This window comes from Chionomys nivalis, chromosome 9 (genome assembly GCF_950005125.1).
Source record: "Chionomys nivalis chromosome 9, mChiNiv1.1, whole genome shotgun sequence".
NCBI lineage: Eukaryota > Metazoa > Chordata > Mammalia > Rodentia > Cricetidae > Chionomys > Chionomys nivalis.
Window position 1 is genome coordinate 67,746,983 of NC_080094.1, and position 22,142 is coordinate 67,769,124.

Below are 22,142 nucleotides of genomic sequence, written 5' to 3' on the forward strand. Positions count from 1 at the left end.
AAAATTAAAATTTATGGCACCAAACGGATCTTGGCATGTGATGTACTTGAAGTGGCCGAGACTCATGAGCACTATAGGAGGAATGTCAGGTACCCTGGAAAGAGAGAGGCGATACTTGAATCATATACCCCTGAAATATTAAAAAGAAGCCCAAGGAAAAAAATTCCCGAAACAAAAAAGTCTAATCCTTCTTTTGTCATTGTGAATAATGCATGCAGCATTAATCAAGACATAACTGGAGAAACACCTGGCAATTACCGCTCACTCATGACAGAGGAAGTCAGCATCTCCCAAGTGCATAAGGCAAGTATTTTATCTGATTTTTTTTTGGGGGATAAAAAAGGAAAAGTATGACCTGGCAGATGTGTGAGGGCCTAGTGCAATGGGGAATGATAGGCAGGGAATGGGAGATCCATCTTTAATTTTTTTTCAAAATAATGTGATTTTTTTTTTCCTTTTTAAGTTCAGGGTTAAATTGAGTGAGAGACAGACAGATCCTATGTCTGATTTCAGACACACATGTAGCTGGTCTAGCCACAACTCACACCACACAGACACACCACTATCACCCAAAGGCCATGGCTCACATCGAGATTCACTCTTCATGCGCTGATGTTTATGGGTTTTGAGGAACATACAGCATGTTTGGGTCCCTGTACTATCATACAGGGAAGTTTCAAGGCCTCCCAAATTTTGAACCTACCCAATTCACCTCTCCCTTCAGTCTCTGAAGTCTGCTCTGTATGAAATTTATATAAGATTCAGCTTTCTTTTCATTAGTATTACCAGAATATACCGTCCTTCATCCATTTACTTTAAAGCTATGTGGTTTTTAGTTATTAAAATTAGACTCTTTTTTTTTTTTTTTTTTTTTGAGACATGGTTTCACTGTGTTGCTCCAACTGTCCTGAAACTAACTCTTTAGTTCAGGCTGACTTCCACTTTAGAGATCTGCCTGCCCATGCATCCTGAGTGCTGGGATTAAAGGCATGTACCACCACCACCACCTGGCTGAGATCAGAATTTTTATAGATAAAGTGGTGTCTCCCTTTATGATGCACCTTTGCAGTCACATGTTGCTGATGTCTTTGGGTTGTTGATAATTCATGGGATTGTTGGCAGTTAGATTCATATCTGCCTGTTAATGTTTTCTGCATCTTGTCCTTGTTTATGGTTCCTGTTTGGTGCTCTATAGCTTTCTACCTTCTATGGTTTTACTTGAGTACTTTGTATGTCTCTTATGCTGGGTTAGTTACTCTGATAAAATACCAGAGGCAGACTACCTTGTAAAGGAAGGAGTTAGAGAGGTACAATGTCCAAACAGCGCAGTGTACACTTGACTGAACTGCATACAAGTTATACAATACGATTTCATTTCCCTTCATTCTCAGACTATTGGTTATGTTTTATTAACCATTTCTAGTGATTCTAGTCTTTTTAGTGGCCTACATTTGCACTATCCTTTTACAAAACTAATTATAAAACAATTAATCCAAGTTCACATTGGAATGAGCGCAGACAGTGCAGGGACTGTGTAATAGCAAAATGGTCCTGGTTTCTCCTTCTTGTCTCATTGCACTGTTGCCTTTAGTTTATTTTGCTTATAAGCAAGTGAGCTTGTGTATTATAGTTTTACACGTGTAAACCCATAGACGGAGGCAGGCTTAATGTATCAGTTCTCTAAGATGAAGTTCTCAAAGGTTTCCTAATTAACCCTTGGAAACTACGGTGGGAGAAACCTGTGGTCATGCGTTTCCACCACTCCTCTCTTGATGAATTCATCACTGATTAGATTGTTAGGAGGTGAGGCTCGGGCGGAGAATATAGATCACTGGTGTGACTTGGCCTCAGCCCTTCCCCTCTGTCTCTCTCTCTGCCTCATCTTTGTGCCAAAGCGCTCTTTATCGTGGTGTTCTGCGCCCCCCCCCCCCCAACTGTCCCGGCAGCCACAGGACTGAGTAGCCCTGGAGTAACACCCTGAAAACATGAATCCACATAAAATCCTTATTCCCTTAAATTGTTGTCTCAGGTAATTTGTTACAATTACAAAATGCCGGCTCCTATGCCCACAGGAGTGCAAGGATCCTCCTCCGCCTTTCTATTGGAGCTCTAGTTTTCCAGGCTTGTCCACAGTGAGCCTCCAATATTTGACTCATCACAACTGGCTTAGGTTTACTTCACTAGCCTTGGTCCCATGAAGTCTGCTGCTTCTCTAACTGATAAGATTCTCTGTCACATACTTCCATGAGTTAGAGGTTTGTTCTGTGATCTTACTTCTTCGAATTGATAAGACCCAAGAAAACTTGATTTTTCATTATAAGTGTTTAAAGTTTTAGGGCGGTGTAAAGCCTTCTAATCTCTTTACATGCTCAACCAAAAACTATACGTCAGTCATTTACTTTTAGAAGTTCAAGATCATTGTTTGTACTTGGATGGTCTGTACCCATAACGGCAATTAACTTTCAAAAATAATTTCTCAGGTAAAAGTCATACTGAAGACATTTTTTTAGTCTAAAAACAAAAATTATTTCATTTCATTCCAAGGCAATGTACACATTTATAGTTCAGATGACCTTTCTTCTCTTATCAAACTCTTAAACAGAGTACTTCAATGAAAACATTAGCGCTGCTTCTTCGCCGGCTCTGAACAGCCCACACAAGGCAAAGAGCATAACATTTGGAGGCATTTGTCTGGTCAATCAAGAGGAAACTAGATTTCTAAGCTGACAGAGAAGCCGGACTGGCTTCGTTTTCTGAAGAAAGTAATTGCTTATCCAGCACTGTCTTTATCCCAGGTCCAAAGCTGTGCAAACGCTGAAATCGTTTGTGATCCTGCCACTCAGCTAAAAGTATTTCAAGGACTAAGAGGTGGAGCATTAGTGCTGTTTTACAGGAAGGAAGATTAAATGTGGCATCTCGAGTGGCTAATTCTATAGTAAGCCATTGTCAGAGCGTCAGGAAACCCAGAGCTCTGAGATGAAGGTTCGCTGTATACAGCCTCTCTTATCACCTTGACAAATACAAGCTTGCCCGTGAACAACAAACTCACAAGAGATGTAACTATGGGAAATCTGCATCTTTCTAGAGAAGTTGCACAACTGGTCCTCTTTACAAACACGAGTGTTTCGGGCTTGTAAAATAACCTTTTGTGACTATGAGTGAAAGGACCGAGGCTGAGCCGTCTGCTGGGTTCTCTAAAGAGGGTTTTTTTTTTTTTTTTTTTTTTTGATGGACGCTCCTTCTAAATATTAAGTGGAACAAAAGGACAATAAAGAAAGGAGTGACGTCACTGGGGTAGGAGTACCAGAGAGACTCCCTGAAGATTGTTGGCCAAGAGAATGAAGTTGAAGTGACAGGGTTTTTATTGACATGGGTTCTTTAAAAGTTTACTCCACAGACATTATCTCGTTCTCGGTAGACAAGATGTGAACTATCCAGAAGACAGTGAAATGTGTTCATAATTATTTCATAAGAAAGGAGAGGTGAGAATGATGTGGATTTCAAGTGATGAAACATTGGATCTTTAATACCACGCATTGAAAATGATTTTAAAATAATTTATGAGGAAGGGAAAGGAAAATTTGAATTCAAAGTTAAGAAAAGTATTACACATCTCTCTCTCTCTCTCTCTCTCTCTCTCTCTCTCTCTCTCTCTCTCTCTCTTGTGTGTGTGTACCATATGTGTATGAGTGTCAGTGGAAGCCATAAGAGGCCATCAAATTCTTTGGAGTTACAAACAGTTATGAGCTGCCTCGTGTAGGTGCTAGAAACGGAACTCAGGTCCCTGCAAGAGCTCATAACTGTAGAGCCATCTCTCCATGGAATTATTGAAATCTTCTTCAACATACTGAAAATCTCATTCCTTCTCAGGGGAACTGAATGACTCTCTACTGATTATTTTCGACTCTTCTAAAAAAAAATCATCTTCAGAGATTATATCATTTTCTTTTTGATTTTCAGTTCTTATATGAAACACCAAACTCTAGAATGCTTGACTTGTAAACCCAAGTAGAATAAGATCCCTTCCTTCTTGTCTGCACACATCTTGTCCATATACCTTTGACACAACTTCCTAAGAAATACTGAAACTCCAGGGGAAAGAAGGGAAACACTTGTGTCAAAATAAAAACTTAAAGGGGAGACCATGATGAGGGAAGTGTATTTATAAAATGTTTATATGAAAGTTCTAGAAATTAGAGGTAGCTTAGGTCAAAGAACTTAAAATATTAACTCTCTCCCAAACTCTACAGCCACAGTCTCAACTCTCCAAATTGCAATGAATCTCAACTCTGAGGACTTTGCTGATTCATTAGCTTATTTATGATATGGTATGGTATGGTATGGTGTGTGATATGTATGTGTGCATCCATGTTCATGAATATGAGTGTGGGTACCATGGCATACTTGTGGGGGTCAGAGCAGAACCTGTCTCAGTTCTCTCCCACTTTCTAGGAGCCTGGTCTCTGTTCTTTGCCACTGTATACACCAGGACAGCTGGCCAGAGAACTTCTTGGTGTGCTTCTGTCTCAGACGCCCATCTTGCCATGGGAGCACTGAGATCACAGTGCACGTGATCACACCTAGTTTTATATGGGCTTTGGGGAAACAAACTCAGGTTCTCATACTTGAGTGACAAGCACTTTACCCACTAAGTTACCTCCCGAACTCCAATGTCAGGGATTTAGGGTAAAGCTTAGGAAAGTGGTTGATATCCCAACAACATCACACTATTGACTGGGAAGCCTTTCAGCTTCCTCTTGCTTCAGAAAGAAACATAAAGTCTTCATCTGCACATGAAGAAAGTTAATGTTGAAAGCTTTGTAGAAACTATGCAACTTCCTCAACAGCTCTAACCGGGCATTACAACTCTTCCAGTTTTTACCCTACAGGATGCTACAGTGTGTGAGCTGCCCATTTCCTTATTTGTTTTTTTATAGCATGCATTCTGCTTTGTAATAAATACAGTTTTCAAAGTTACTAAACTTTGGCACATGCATGTGGAAAACATACAGTACACCAGGGAGTGCCAATTCATGGTGGCTGAAGGTCACTGTTCCATCAGAATGGGTAGATGTTTTTAGTCCTATTATCTACTGTAGTTAAATCAATGTATGATTTGAACTGAGCGCAATCTACTATAGCTATTAAGTCCATACATTACAAATGGAAGAATTTAAGAGCCCTTTGTAAGATAAGTCATGCCCTAAGATTGTTCCTTTAGTATTTAAGTTTCACAGATTTATGACTTAAGATATCAACCACTAATTTTCAGAACTTTTGCATAAAGATTTTGTAAACACACTAGCTCTCCTGGCCTTCATTTTGGTTCAAACACTTTAATAAACCCTTTAGGTTTACTTCACATGAGCATTTCTCTGCTATCCCTAAAATTTCAGGACAATTCAGGAAGTTCCATAAACCTTAGCATAAGAAACTTGAAAGCATTACACATACACACACACACACACACACACCTTTTTAAAGCTGAGGAATGTATTTTATGGGCTTTACCCAGGAGAGTTCATTATTGCAAGGCTGTTTGAGGCACCTAAATAATTAACCTGTACCCAATATACTTGTGAAATTATTGCCTTAAGTTCACCTTGGTGACTGTTTGCCATTAAATTAGTAGAATAAATAATTTATGTCAAAATGTGTACCTGAGAATACCATTAAAACCAGTAGGATTTGTTTATTATTTGTAAGAAATTATATGAAATACACATTCCCCAAATACGCACTGTCTTGTGCTGTGGACAGTGTGTTAGTTCCATAGTCATGTGTGAGAAAAGATGAAGAATTGCTGGGCTGATGCAATATATAATTGGTAGATGTGTGAAAAAACCTTGTGCTAAATGTGCACAGAAGAAAGAATTAATGCCTCTGTGAAGCTATGAAGGTACTAGACTCAAGCAAACAGAACAAAAATGATTATTATGTGATAAAACAGAAGAGTTTTTTTTATTATTATTTCAGTAATGAACTTTCGTTGGCCAAAATTCCTAGAATGTTTTCCCTAAGAAAGGACGTAGGTAAAGGATTGGAATCAAGAACATGATTAAGACAGGCATGGAGGGACACAGCTTTAGTCTCAGTACTTGGGAAGCAGAGGGAGATGAGTCTCTGAGTTCCGGGTCTGCCTGGTCTACACTGCAAATTCCAGGCCAGCTAGGACTCCATGTCGAGACCGTCTAATGGAAAAGAAGAAAAGAATATTATTTAAACAAGTGCTTAAAGTGATTCTGGGATGGGTAGATACATTACTTTCAAGAAATGCTGGTTGGTGGTTTGATGAGTCTGTTTGTCCCATGAACAAGATGTCTGACATATGCTCACATAGCTTTGGTTCTGATTTGCTGCTGTTGTTTAATAAATACTCCTCTATAAATACCTCTCTGGCAAGTGCTTTGTGTCTGGCCCTGCTACGAAGAACAGTCATCAGCACACACAGAGCTTTGACTTATGTTAGAAGGAATTGTCTTCAACGCCTCTTTCACTTCTCTTAGGACATTCTCTCAACTTGGCTCCTTTCTAACATTTTTTAGTGTAATATATTAGCTTCCCTGTTAGGCACTGTGATAAAAATGATGGCAGAGGAGGTGGCTGAAGTCAAAAGTTGGGCTTCACACCGGAGAGGCATCCGTGTTCACACAGCACATCAGGCAGGAGATGGTGTTAGCTTCCTGGTGTTTGGCTTCCCACACATCATCAGGGCTGACTTCCTTTCCCAGCCTGGCCACTCTCTGAGGATGTTTTCTTGTCATTTAAACCAGGCTTCACCTAGGCTGAGTGATAAAATACGACCAAGCAGGTCATTTGCAGTCTGTTGAGTGTCTGTGAAATATACTAAATGAATATTCCGGGGATTGCCACACCAGGCTGGAAAATACAGTTGAGAAACTGCTCTTTAAAATGACGTCATAGGAATGTATGGAGTGAGACAGAAGGAGGTGATTTTCATGGCAAGTGGACCACATGAAGGGAGATGACCGAGTAAGAAAGCTTTGAAAAGATGGAGACAGGCTGGAAAGATGGGGAATGGTTAGACCACAGAGAACAGAGTTTTGAGAAATACGTCTAGTCCCTGAGCAGAATTGTAACTGCATTCAGCTTCAGAATGTCTCAAAAGGGAAAGGACTTCAAAATTTGCAGACTATTTAGAACTTCATGTAGCTGACTTCACTTCTTGTCAGTGTCCCTTAGGCTCGCAAACTACTCAGCCTGGTAGGGGTTGAAACAGGCAAATCAGAGCCAATCTGCTGGAGTCAGGCCTGTCTTATGTGGCACACATATCCTGTGTGCCATCTCCTCCTGCAGGTGGATAAGTGACTGAGAGAGATGGCCAGTCTGAAGTGAAAGAGGTTCCTGGGAGGCTGCATTGCTCTTGTGAAACCACTGGAAAAATGATGAACAGTTTAACCCCTCAGAGAGGCGTGCAGTTCTGGAGTCTCACAGGGCTAGAGTAAAGTGCCCATACCACAGTTCCCTTAGGCAGCTAAGATGCGGAAAATCAGAGTCATTGCCCTTCGCAGCCTGAACTTTCCTCCTTGGTCTTTAAAGTAAAATTCTACAAGGATCTTGGTAGTAACCACCTATGGTAGGGGGTTGGGAGTGCCCGGCATCTTTGCCATACGTCCTTCCTCCTTCCTTCTGTCAGGCCAGCCTCCTGGTTTGAGCATTGTCTCCTTCATTTCTCTCACTGTTTCTCTCTTATCGGGACTCTTGTCATTCTATTTAGGGCCTTTGGGTGTTCCCAGGAGACTCTCTCCACCACAAGGTCCTCAGTAGAATCACACCAGCAAAGTCCTTTGACCATATAAGGTGACATTCATGGGTTCTGGAAACTATGGCTGGGATGTGGTGGCCATCTCTTAGTTCTCCATAAGAACTCTGGCTGAGTTTTTACTTCCTAATAAGCAGAGAGGCCTTTTTAAAACTTCTTCCATTTTCTTCTTTTTGGAATATTTTGGAGAAACTTCCCTGCTGGGGCTGCTGCATTGACCGTGATGGTTCGTGACTGACAGTAAGTGCCTTTCGCACTGCAGACGGCATGGGCTCCGTTCTCAGTAGCGCCGGTGAGCTGATCTAGAGCCATGAAGAGCATGCCTTCCAGCTCCCTCCTGGGTGAGATAGACAGCCACCCTTTCACACTACAGTTGGGTAACATTGTTTGCAGCGGAATGCATTCTCACCATCCTTCCGGAGAAATAATAAACTTGATAGTGTGTCATTCTTGGTCAGGGCAATTTACGACTGTGACTTTAATACTTCTACAGAAGCAGAAGCACGCAAAAACAGAAGAGAGTGGAATTTCTGTCTCGTCCTTTTTAGGATAGTGATCTGAGGCTCTATCAGATGACATGAATATTCAAAGTTGGAGCAAGTCAATTCTTTGACACTGACAGCTCCTGGCTCTCACAAATCATATCCCTCTACTTCATGAATACCTGGAGCAATAAAAATGATAACATTTTAATGTGGAAGAGCTGAGGAGATGGATTCTTTGGTAAAGGGCTCGTCAGATCCCCAGAATCCATCTTCAAAGCTGGATAGGGCATGGTGACACAGACTTGTAACCCCAATGTTGTGGAGGCAGAGACAAGTGTATTTCTGGGGCCCACTAGCCAACCAGACTAGTGAAATCAGTAAGCTCCATGTGTAGTGAGAGAATAGTCGAACATTTTCAGAAGATGGCATCTCATGTTGACCTGTGCCCTCCACATGCACTCGCATGTAAATGTACTCCCCACATGCACAGTCACACATATGCACTAACATGTCCACATTTGTACACCACACATACATAGGCATAAGCAAAGAAAATGTTAAGCTTTCTCTGGAACACAGGTTTTAACTAGGTTTCAAGTTCCAACATAATATAATTTAACAGGAGAGAGTTCTTGACATTAAGAGGCAAAATTTATATTTAAAAGGCCTGAATCCTGACATGTTAACGGATGTTGGCAACCAACATCCAGAGTAGCTGATGGCTGCTATCATGCAGGACAAAGAAGTCCCTCCTTTGTAACTAAAGGTGTTCCAGGATGCTTGTTGCTCATGGGGAGGGGTAGGCACCTGGCTCTCTCTCTTTTTTTCCTTGGGGCAGCTTTATCCAAATAATACACGGCATGTTTCATCACCCATAATGGAGAGTGCCTGTCATTCCTTGATCACCATCATGTGGTTGGTGGCCAGTGGATAATGGACGAGTGAGTGTCAAGGTGACTGGCTTTCAATGCACACAAAACTAAAAATTATAGACCTGTCATTCCCGAGGCAGGCCACAATTAGCTGTCTATGCAACTTGAAATATCCATTTTGCCAGCTAAGTAATCACTTGACTGGAGTTTTTCATTTTGGAAGCATTTCTGAGCCTTTTGTGTGCAGGTCTTTTAAAGTGTGGGTCGGAAAGTAAATAAACAGTGCACTTAATCAGATGTATTCTCCTTAGACACGCCCCTTAGCAAGCGCACAGGCAAACGCTAATGTTACAACACTAACAACAATTCTGCGACGGAAGGACATAAACCTTGGGTATTTTGTAGGTAGTGGGGAAAGTTCAAGCTCAAAAATCTGAGCCACGTGATAATATCTTAGAGCTGAGGCTGAGAAAGAAGATGGAAATTTTCATCAGCCAGATACCTTGATTGGGCAAATCAGTAAGAAATAAAAATCAGTACAAGACATTTCAATCTTAGAAACAGTCAGTGCTTCAAGACTATCTATCTACATAGATTTACTTTATTTGTGTCTCTGTGTCGCAAGTGAATCACTGGGCAAGTGGCCATAGCCATGTGTGTCCACAATGAAGGCAGGGCAGTAGCTCTCGTGGCATTATTGGCTTGAGACAGGGTCTCTCACAGACAGACAGACAAGGTCTCTCACAGACAGACAGGGTCTCTCACAGACAGACAGGGTCTCTCACAGACAGGATCTCTCGCAGAGAGACAGGGTCTTTCACAGACAGGGTCTCTCACAGACAGACAGGGTCTCTCACAGACAGACAGGGTCTCTCACAGACAGGGTCTCTCACAGACAGAGCCTCTCACAGTGTACCAAACGCTCACAGTTTTTTATTATTTTGATTTTTTTTTCATTTTTGTTAAGCCAAGCATATCCTTGGGATTCACACGTCTCTGTACCCCTCCTCCAGAATGGGTGGTCTGGAGTGTCAGGCCCTTGCAGCCATGTTGGTTTTTTCTGGGGGTACTGGGAATTCAAACTCAGATCCTCATGCTCACAGATCAAGCATTCTTACCCACTGAACCATTCCCCCAGCTCCTAGTTTTGATTTTCAATTTCCCATCTGAGTTCTTTCTTTTTCTTTTACCAGTAGAGAAAAATTATGTCAGTGGAGTTTTTATTGGAAAACAGCATTGCAACTTCCATTTTAAGTACAACAGACCAGGATTCTATCATCTCTGCTCAGATTCTAGGCTGTCTGATTGAATACAAACAGGGCTTTCCCATCTCCCTCCCCTGCCTCCGGTCCATATTAGTCTCTCTCACACTTCAATGAGCTATGTCTAAATTTAAATTGCCAAGCCACAGGGATACAAGAAAACTGAACAATCAATACAAATTAAGGGAAAGATCAGAAGTCTGAGCTCAGAAGCGTTTGAATGAAATTCTCTCTATAAGTCTTGGCGTCCTCATGATTTTATTTAACTTTCCATCATGGTTTTGATTACTGGGAGTGCTAGGCAGGGCTACAAAGAATAGGAAAGATCTGCCTGGCACAGCTAAAGAACTGAATTTTTATTGTATTGAAAGAGGTCCTAACCAGGCTGCTGATGGTGAGATATTGACTATTCTATTGTTTTGAGTGACTGAGTGTCATATTTTACTAGGAATTGATTTCTGAGCCCCAGTCACAGAGTGGTTGGATTTGCAATTAGAGTCACTCTGTCGTGCAACTTGAGTTATGCAGGGGTCATGATGAACAGGAACAGAGACTAGGTACACGGCTTCTCTGCAATTTCCCAGGTTTTGGTACTACATTCAATTTTCTAGGACCAAAATCATTCTGCTTTCTCATTTCCCTAAATAAAAAGCTGGGAGCATAACCGAGGCTTCCGGGAGGCTTGGTTGTCTGTTTTATAAGGATCTTAACCAAAAATTGGTTAGTATTTTATCTAACATTTGGTAAAATAGTATGCACCATCACTGATTGTTTAATGGTTGGTGAGTGCGTGTGTCCGTATGAAAACACAGTACACAGTGTACATAAAGCTTTTGTTGTGAAATGTCCTTTTAAAAGTATAAACCATGAGGATAAGCACAAGCTACAGTCTCTGTAAGAGAGCACCGTTAAGTCCTCAGAATAAGCAAATGGGGACTGAATTAAAAGAGTCAGATGAGTGTTAGTGATTCACCTGGCAGGGCAAGAGCAGTGTTGTCGTTGAAAGAATGAAGGAAGCCACACAGTATTGGCATCGCTTCTTGCCCTTATGTTGAGGTCACTGTGTTCTGAGCAGGCTAAAGATGTGGCAGCCAAAGGTGTCTCTTCACAAGAGGGGCAGATTGTCTTTGGAAAGTGTAAAATCCTCCATGGAATGACTGGGTGGTGGTGGTGCACACCTTTGATCCCAAGCACTCAGGAGGCAAGGGGAGGCAGGCAGATCTCTGTGAGGTTGAGACCAGCCTGGTCTCCAGAGCTATTTCCAGGACAGCTAGGGCTGTTACATAGATGAACACTTTCTCAAACACACCAAAAAAAAAAAAAAAAGTGTTTTTGACTGCTGCTCAAGATATCATTATGCATACTTGTGTGTTTTGCTTTATTTAATATTTCTAAAGCAGTTCCAAATTTGTCCTTATTTTCAGAGTTCTATATATTTGGGAGTTGAAAATGCTGGCCCAAACTGACTATTACTTAAAAGTTGTTATGGTAACATAAATCATAGAAATCTATTAAAATCATCACATGTGAGTTAGATTGAGTTTGACCCTGTCTTTAGAAAGTGTCCCATGTCACATGCTTAAGATTGCATGATGTATCTAGAGTCTACAAACGCAAGCTTTGTCAGACTGTTGCAATCCCAGATCAGCTCCTGTCTGAATATAACTTTATTAACTGCAAGTGTCAAGACGTAGGGATTGGAAAGAGCCAAGGGATTTGGCGTGTTTGGTTCTGGTGTCGACAGCGATTGTGACAAGTGTTATCTACGGTTTTATACTGGTCAAGTGTGTTTGGGTCTGACCAGGGCTGTAAGAGTGTGTGATATGATGGGATGGATGGAGCAGAGGCCGAGAAGCTCACCACTGACAGTTCCTGAGAGTCACAGCTGTTAGTATGTTTCCATGGTGACGCTACCTGCACGGTACATACTTCCAATTCTTTGGGTAACCTCATCCTAATTCTGTTTTATAAAAAGCCTAGAAGATCAGCACTCACGCAAACAAAGAAACTTGATGCAATGTGGACAGTTTGCCAGCGGTTACGGTGGAACTAGACTAAAGTTTCTGATTTCCTATGCAGGATATTTTCCCCTTAGATGACCTGTTACAATCCTAAGACCCAGAAAAGAAAGCACATTTTCAAGGTGGCATTGCATCCCTCTAAATTGTTTCAAAAAAGTTCTCACAAGTCAAAATAATCATCTCATCTTAACAAATCCATGGCACTCTTGCATCCAGTATAAAAAACATGATTTATTTATACATTAATTAAACTGTCTTTTACATTCATGACTACAACAGAGGAGAATCACAGATGCGAAGGAAATTCTTTATTTAGATATGTCTTTCTTGGTGGGCAGGTGGATAAAGAATAGAAGAGGGATTAAAAAAATACTAAATTAACTTTCACAGTAGCTGTTTCCATGGAATTTCACCATGAAGCAGGAAATGGCACAGAGAAATATATCAGTGTAAATATCACAGGAGTTGGCCTTAAACTCGAGAGGGTTAACATCACTTTTAAAAGCACTACTCCATTTGGTTCAAGTACAAAAGTCATAACAAAGTCCCAGCCTTCTGAGAGAAGTAGATGGAACCAAACTTTCTTATAAGATTTATTTATAAAAAACTGTGTGCATAAGTAGTAAACACTTCATTTCTACTAACTAATTCTAGTTTAATTTGATTCTCTGAGAAAAATCAAACATGCTTCTGCAAATTTGTTTTTATAGTTCTTACTGAATTTGTGCAGAGGTAAATGAATCAGAAACAAAATAAATGTAACAAGAAAGATGAGTTTATTTATAGAAACATGTAATGAATAAATTAAACTCTAAATTAGTGCAGACCTAATCATTCAAAGCCTTCCTCCAAGGTTCAGCTACTTGGTAACATTTTCTGTCTATCGGAGTTCACTGATGTCTTGGTGGTGTTTTTCTGGGGATAAACCAGATTTATAAAAGGAATAGAGGTTGGTCAATTTTTTTTTTGTCTTGGTGAAAATATGTACATAGATACAAATCATTAGAATTATGCATTACTATAAACAATCTTAAAATGGTGCGTACATAAAGATTGGCCATTTAATGAATGTATTAGATCATGCGTAGGTTCATAGCTCACACTAAAACTCTCATAAATAATACAGCAACTAAGTCAGGTTGGTATTAAAGCCAGAATTTTGTAATGCATCTTAAACAACCACGTCTTTCAGTCCTAGAGTTAAAAATGAAAAAGTCCTGTAGTTCCCCCCTCCCCCACACACCCTGGCTCCCCACCGGCTCCCCAATATATCTAACTGTTCTGTGGGACCTCGTTTTCTTCTTACAGAAATTATTCTGTCACACACGGTGCCTGTATCTATCATTCCATCTGAATTGCATGTGAATTATACCTTGTAAAGATGTCCCCCCCCCCCAGCACTGGAGAAACGAACGCGTGCGCTCCCTTTCTGAATATTTTAGACTTGTGTGAGTTCTCCAATATTTTTGTTTTTGTGCAAGGCCGCAAGCAAGGCGGCTTGGAGCCTCGGCTGCTGACAGCCTCCATTAGCGTTAATGCGGGTCTCTTATCTTCCAGGCTCTCCTGCACTCCCACCCCCTCCTCGCTCTTTCTTGTCTGATGGTTCACTGACACCGTTGACAAGGCTGACACCACCAATCAGCTGCGGCTCAGCAAGGTCACTGTTCAGACTTGACTCGTGATTGGCTGCTGCGCTTCAGCGTGTTATTACTGTCTGATTTGATCGGAGGCAGGGGGTGGTCTCCAATCAAACAGAGAAAAGGTCCTAGAGAAGGTAATTAAATCCTGTCAGAGGCAATTATCGGTTCCAGGGCCACGACTTTGGCCCTGAATGCAGATGATCTGAAACTGTATTCTTGTAAGAGATTCAAGAGGGCTCCTGGCATGGTTCAGTTAGGCACAAAAAGGAGCAGCAGGCTCTCTGCAAACAATCAGCTCTGTATTTCTCTTCTTTCTCCCTTTTCCCGACGATTTCTGTTTTGGTTGATTTAAAAAGAAAAAAAATCTTTTTCAGACAGCATTCTAATTAATTTAAAGACAGCGTTTTCCTTTCTTGTACATAAATAATGACGTTTTCTCAAAGAACTTCTGCCTTCAAACACAGGCCGGTTCAAACAGGCTTTACCAAGGCAAATCAAAACATCCCGTGGAAGAGCACCAGTAGATAGTTCAGACCACGGAAAGGAGACTGTCAAATTGCACGACGTGGCGCCTCAGAGGAAGACCTGAGTGTGAGTGTGATAATTTCATGCTATGACAATCTGGAAGTTTCTTCAAGGTAGTCGTCTACTGGTGGCTACCTTTATTAAGTGGATATAATGTATTTTCTTTATCTTTGAAATTTATGAGAAGGCTTTTCGCGTACACTAAAATGATCATAATTTACACAGTGGCTGCTAAGTCGGGTTTATATTAAAAGCAAAAATTGGCGATGCGTCTTAAATACCCAGTACTATTTAAAAAAAATCAAAAAGACGTGTGATTCCTCCTCATGGCTCCCTGCAAGTCCCATAGGGAAATGATGAAATAGATTTTAGAATGTAAGGAAAGGGCCACCTCCCGAAAATTCAGGGGCTTCCATTTTAAAATGGAGACCTAGATGATCAAACGAGTTTTCATCTGGACAGAGAAAGGCTACTGCAAAGGTGCATGTTTGCTCTCACGTAAACAGAGGGCTTCGCCTACCTCCTGTGCGATTTCTCGTCAGCTGCTATTACACAGGCTTTATGATGTGGGTCGTGCCCGATAACTTAGGACTAGGAAGGTGAATGTCTCTTGGATCTGAAGAGTATTTGCTGTTATCAACAGTACAGACGCAGTTTTAGGTTGTTTCTACGTCTTCCTGCGGCTGGCTTTAGCAGACATTATGGAGTAACCACACCTCGTAAACGCCAACATGCCCAATGCACAGCCTACATTTCATCCACCGTGTGTTGTGAGCATGGGCATTATTTTTACAAGAATAAGATGTTCAAAACACCATTAAAGCAATTTCCAAGTTGTCGTTGATGAAACAGTTTAAATACTAGGGTTTCTCCCCAGGGAACAGTTAACTTTCCTGTAATCTCGGCTGTTCTCGTTGTTTCTAAAACACCATATTCCTTAATTGTGCGACTATTTGTTTTCTGGAAACTAAACAAATACTCTAAGCAAAGCATATTTTTTTTTAAAAAGTAGTCCAGGCTACCAGTCCATTAATCAGAGTGAGGTATCAGGCTGGGAGAGAAATTGGTAGGGGATGATGTTAATAATAATGGGAAATGTTTGTTCACTGCTGGGTTGGACTGTAAAAAGCTTCAAGTCCCACACTGCACATAGGATTGTGAAAATGATGTTTGATTCATTCTATATTGTGTTTTTGCAACATCAAAAGCTCCATCAACCTCTCTAATAAAGATAAAATAGACCCATACAAATAAACATACTGCTCACCAGCCCGTGGCATATTTTAGGTCAGTAGAAAGAAGGTTCACTGCTAATGTTGAAATTTTTGTTGTTTATTTTCCTCCACAGGAGTGAGAGTCTTTCTGTCTTTTTCTTTCTTTTTTTCTTTTTGAGCTAGAGTGTTTATTTTTATTTAGCTAGTGATTGTGTGTTATTACATGAATGTCATTTTGTGGCGGCTGTTTTAATAGAGACCCTTCAGAAAGAAAGCTTTGTGGAGAAAAGAAAGGGAAGCGATTATAAGTAGAGAAAGGGGGATAAGTGGGAAGGCTTCTTCTAATAATGAAAATCAGAGCTTTAAGGTTAAAAGATGAGAAACAAACAGCTGGAACATCTGCGACCACGTCACTGAAGGATCCTCCACCCTCCAGACACAACCATCTTTTAGATGCATCTTTAAAGCTGCCTTGCTGGATTGGAAGCCCCTGGAGGGTAGGGCTGCCACACTGTTCAATCTGATATGCCCAAAAAACCAATAAGCAGAAATCAGTATTGATTGGCACACACCCTTCTGGGCACTTACCTGAGCCTCTGTGCTGTGGTTCTTCTCCTCTGAGGAGGAGCGCTCCAGATCATGACGAATTATATAGCAATGTTTTATCTTTGTTTTGTTGTTGTTATTGTTTTTAATGGAGAAGAATCAATTGTGATCTGACCACTGCTACCCATATCAAGTGTCTAATCTGTACTCTTAAAAAAAAAAAAAGGAGGATTTCCATGCCCCCACTTCACTCTGTGCTGGTTCAAACATCAACCACCGGGACTCCCTCATTAAAAAAATACCAGAGGTCATTATAATCACAAGGGTGAGCTGAGTGTGTCTTTAAATGATTTGTAAACAGAACTCCTTTGAGGGTATTATGTTACATTCAGTAGTAAAATATATTTTAAAATTTACAACACTTATGCAAAACATAGAAAATAATTCACCTTTATCTCCTTATGTTCTGCTGCTTTGGTCAGGGTTATTGGAACGAGAAGAGAGGATTTTTCTTTTAATTGGCCTTTTCCAGATTTCTGGAGAGATTCTTAACACTACCAACCTCAGGAATACCCAGCCCAGAGAAAGCCCACTGGGGTCCATTTTCAGGATGGTGCATATGGGAACAATAATTTATGAGCAGTAATAAGAGTTGGGTATGCAATTCCCTGCCCAACATCAGGAGAAGTGTACCCCACTGATTACTGAGCACACAGAAAATACTAAGCTAAATAAGATAAAAGCCATCTGCACTTCTTGTTTGTAAGTTGGAATTTTTCAAAAGCAGTTGAAAAAAAAAGGAATGATATAAAAACCTCCGAAGAAATATGTTCGAAGAACCATATATATATATATATACACATATATATATATATATATATTTTTTTTTTTTAAGAGAAATGGGTGTGGAGGTTGGCAGGGAAAAATCACCTGGGCCTTTCCACACAGGGGATGGAAAAATTAGCTTTCACCTTTGTGTGATGCCGCTGTGAATTTGTCTCCTTGCTTGCTGAATACTTCCTCTCAAGGGATCTGAAAATGTATCAAGTTTTCTTAATTTATTGGCTCTGCACTGAGGTGAACCGTAAGCCAACTTTAAATACTTAATTTTGGTATTCACTGCTCATGAAAAGAGGCATCTTTCCTGACAAACCCTGAGGATTTCTATAATCAACCAAGGATGTGAAATCTAAACACACTTAAATATGTTATTTGTGTATATTTATTTAATTCACTGGTGTATGGTAGTGGTGGTGTGCTCGCGTGTGGGTGTGCGTGTGTATGCATGAACATGTTTGTGTGTGCATAGGTGGATGTCTGGTGTCTTCTTCTATCACTTTCCACATTATTATTATTATTATTATTATTATTATTATTTTCTTTTCAGATGGTCTCTCACTAAGCATAGTGTTCAGCAGTTTGACTCTAGCAGCTGACCAGCCAACCCTTGGGATCCCCTTGTCCCCATTTCTTCATCTGTGGGATTACAGATTTGAGTATCTGCATCCAGCTCAGCTTTCCATGTGAGCACTGGGGACCAAATTTAGTTTCCCACCTGGGCAGAGTAAGCGCTCAGTGGACTGAGCTAACTCCCCAACCCCAAACTTGTTTATTGATTTGTTTGAGTCCAACTCACAAGTATCCCAGCCTGGCACTGAACTCCCTACATAGCTGAGGATGACCACTGCTAACTCTTGATCCTCCTGACTTCACCTCACAAGCACTGGGATCACAAGCGTGCACCACCATGCCCAGCTTGTTTGTTATTTATAAGTGGTGATTTCATCCCTGGCTTGAAAGTTTAGGGATATATTCTTTCAGCAGTGGCATAGTGTTGTAGACTTGAGGATGTGACTGAGGAAGTTATCTCTTCTCCCTTTTTCTAGAAACTGGCAATTTTGTTTCCCCTTGGTTCACAAGGATGTGAGAATGTGGTTGGTGTGGGTAGGAATGACAATGCCAGAATGGACTTGAAGTTGGCTGACCAAGTCAAAGAATGGTAGGGACACAGCAAGAGTTAATGTTTGATGCCACAAAAATCTGAAGGTCGAGAAATGGAAATGAAGAAAAATTAGAAGAAAAGAACATCAATGTGGCAAATGGAAGGCGGGGGGGGGGGGGGTGGGCTCTAGACTAGCATTTAGGTGGCCCGGGTCTATTTCTGCCCTAATGAGCTAGCAGGAATGTTAGATGTGATCATTTCTCCTCAGACTCGGGTTCATTCCTTTTCCCAACCCTAAGGTTGTCAGATAAAATGTAGGGTCCACAGTAAAACCTGAATGCCAGATAAATAATGAATAACATTTCTATAAAATCATGTGCCAAGTATCACACTGGAGATACATTATTTCAGGATCGTGTGCAATTCAAATTTTACTGGGTATTTTGCATTTTCCTTGTGAAATCAGGCAATTCTGTGTGCCCCACCTTCAGTGACATCTGAAGCTCAGGACTGGAGAGTTCATGTTCTCTAAACACGAGGTGATTGTGTCAGGCTAAAACCTCCCATGGGTCAAATTTCTGCAAAGAAACCTGAGGGTTTTTTTTTGTTGTTTTGTTTTGTTTTGTTTTGTTTTTTGCCCTTTACACCTGTCGTCTTTGCAAACCTCTGAAAATACTTTTTTTGTACACTAATACCTGAATGCCCCTGTTCCTTCACTGCTCGGCTTAATCATTCCTTTCTCTCCCTTCTCTGCATTTTTGATACAGTGCTCCTAGAGATCCATCGTCCATTACTCATAAAATTCTTTTAAGAAATAATTCATCATTATCATTATCATTTGTGTGTGTGATGTGTGTATGAGGTGTGTGTGTGATGTGTGTGATATGTGTGTGATATGTGTGTAATGTGTGTGTGATGTGTTGTGTGATGTGTGTGTGATATGTGTGTAATGTGTGTGTGATGTGTGTGATGTTTGTGTGATGTGTGTGTGATGTTTGTGTGATGTGTGTGTGGGATGTCTGTGTATGATGTCTGTGGGATATGCTTGTGATATGTTGTGTGATGTTTGTGTGTGATGTGTATGTGTGATGTGTGTGTGATGCATGTGTGTGATGTGTGTGTGTGTGATGTGTATGTGTGAGAGAAATGTGTGTGGGCACACACCATAGCGCATGTATGAAGATCCGAAGAGAGCTTCCTGATCTCTGTTTTTTCCCTGCAACTTCCCACGGACTCCAGAGATCAAATTCACCAAACTGGCACATCTTTACCCTATGAAGTGGCCCAATAAAGTCTCCTTATCCTACAAATTTCCCTCCTTCTTCAAAGGAAGTGCTGTTTTCCTTGAAGATACTATTTCTGTCATGACTGTCTTGAGTCTTTGGGAGCACCTCAGCCAACTCAGAGCACAGGACAATAACAAGGACTGTGATTATTTAAGCTGCAAAGCTTGGAAAAAATTTTTGAATCATGGTTTCCACTTTTCCTCCTTAAATACGGATTCTGTTATTACCATTAAGAATTTCAGCACCCATATAGAAAAGTTACTGATTTTGATGTTTTTCTGTGGGCTTAGAGGCCCCATGGTCCTGAAGTCAGCACCCTGCCTGCCACTGGGGGTGGCGTGGAGGGCCTTCCGGTCCTGCAGCACAGGCTCTGCCTCAGCTGGTTTTCATTCTACTTACCAACAAAGACCCGGAAGTCAGATGTGGGGATGAGAACCTGCTTGATCAGAGAAGCTGAGAAGCCACCGGCTGACCTTGCTTCTCTTCTTTCCCCCAGAGACGTGGTGTGTCACTTCCAAAAACCGAGAGGGAGCGCCAAACTCAGGTTCGCCTCAGGTCCCCACAGTGCACTTCCCTTCCTGTTAATTTGCTCTGTCCACATGGCTGGCTTCTCTCTGAGCCATTCTGGTCAGTTAAACCCTAGCTCCGTCCCCTGACTCAAGGCCTTCATTCACAGTCTCGGAATATCACAGTGTGATCAAAATCCCCGCACTGTGATGGCCTTTCCGTAGTTTTTATTCATCTTTGAAGAAGTTTTTCTTCACTGAAAAACAAAGACACAGCAAATATTAATGGTTAGGATCTGAAAAAGGATATGGAAGGAATATAAAGAACACACAAATGATATAAAGGACCAAGTATTGGACTTGTGACCTAAGAAGATAAGATCTTTTTTGATTGGCAACCAAAGTTAAAACAGACAAGTGGGAAACTTGACTGAAAGTTGGCAATCAAATTGAGACAATTTAATCAAATTTTCTATTCAAAACAATTCCTTTCCCCAAATCCATCAGGAGCCACCTTTTCCCACATGATTACTTGAAAGATAAAAACTAGGTTACAGGAGACAGCGGCTCAAACAGATTATAACAGAAGAGCATCTATAGTTACAGAGCCTCAGTGGGTCTGGTGTACATGAAAGACAAGTTCAAACGAGACACAAGATAATGGACAGGGAGTGAAGGTACTTTAAGTGTTTGGTGAACCTGGTGGTGAACGGGCGGGCATTGATGAGTGTGGGATGCTGAAGGCCAGGGGCGCAGCTGAAATCCTTCAGACTCCTGAATCAGTCAACTATTGGCATCTCGCAGCGCTCTTGTAGATCTATGAGCTGGAAGACAGCTGGGACAGCAAATCTTGCCTTGCGTGTCATCATGTTCCTTTTCCAAGGCCAGCCCAGACTCCGACAATCTACTACAACACAGCACTCTGTTGAGCATGAACATGCCTTTTTAGTCTCTTCGGTTCAGCCATCCAGGCAACTCAGTCAATACATTGTAAGTGATATCTCAGATGGAAACCTATTCCTTTACTCCAGACGAGATTATCTCAAACAAGTTTTGCAATATTAAAACTCTTCTATGCTTCGTCTTCAGGTATGACAATGTATCCTTCCATCTTTACTTCAAGAGATGATACAGGCTGTGGCAGATTATGACCTGAACGCATTATTTCAAGTTTTGGGGCAGGGGGTAGTTGCTATAGATATTTGCCCTATTCTATCTATTATTTAGAATTTTAAACACAGAAAATCAAAAAAGACATTTAAATGTAATTTTATCAATGAAGGGGAACATTGATTTTGGACATGCCTAATCACTCTTACCTGATACACAGACAACAAGGAATCAGCATTTGACTATGTGAGCTTCTTCTCCTGTGCCACATTCATCATGTTATAAACCCACTCTGAAGAAACAATTACAGGTTCTTTTTTTTAATAGTTCATAAAATTTTTTATTAAAGCAAAACTCAAATCTCCTTAAAATATGAGCCCAACCCCTTTCTCTTCCTTGTTCTGACAAATGTGGCATTTCACAAGTGAGCCATCAAGTCAGAAATTATAAACTTCTATAAAGACAATTCATTACTGTATCTTGAATAAGCAAGATACCTACCTACCAAAGACACAAAAAGGACAGGAAGCCATGTTTTCAATTTTATTTTCAAGTAATTATATGAATAAGTCAATAAATTGTATGCTTTAAAAGTAGTTTTCTTTCTATATAATTCATTCATGTTCCATATATGTTCCTCTTTGTTTTTCTGTTGCTGTGGTAAATGCTATGACCAAAGCAACTCTGGGAAGGAAGCATTTGTTTGAGCTTGCAGATTCTTCCTGAGTGCTGGGATTAAAGGCATGCGCCACCACCGCCCGGCCGAGCTTGCAGTTTCATCGTCGGGAGAAGCCAATGGCAGGAACTAAAGGCAGACCCTGAAGTAGGGTGCACTGCTAACCGGTTTGCTTCAGACTCATGCTAAACTAGCTTTTTGACATAGTCCAGGCCCGTCATTCTCACCCTTCCCTTTCCCCTCCAATTCCTCAAGCGTCTCCCTGTCTCCTCTG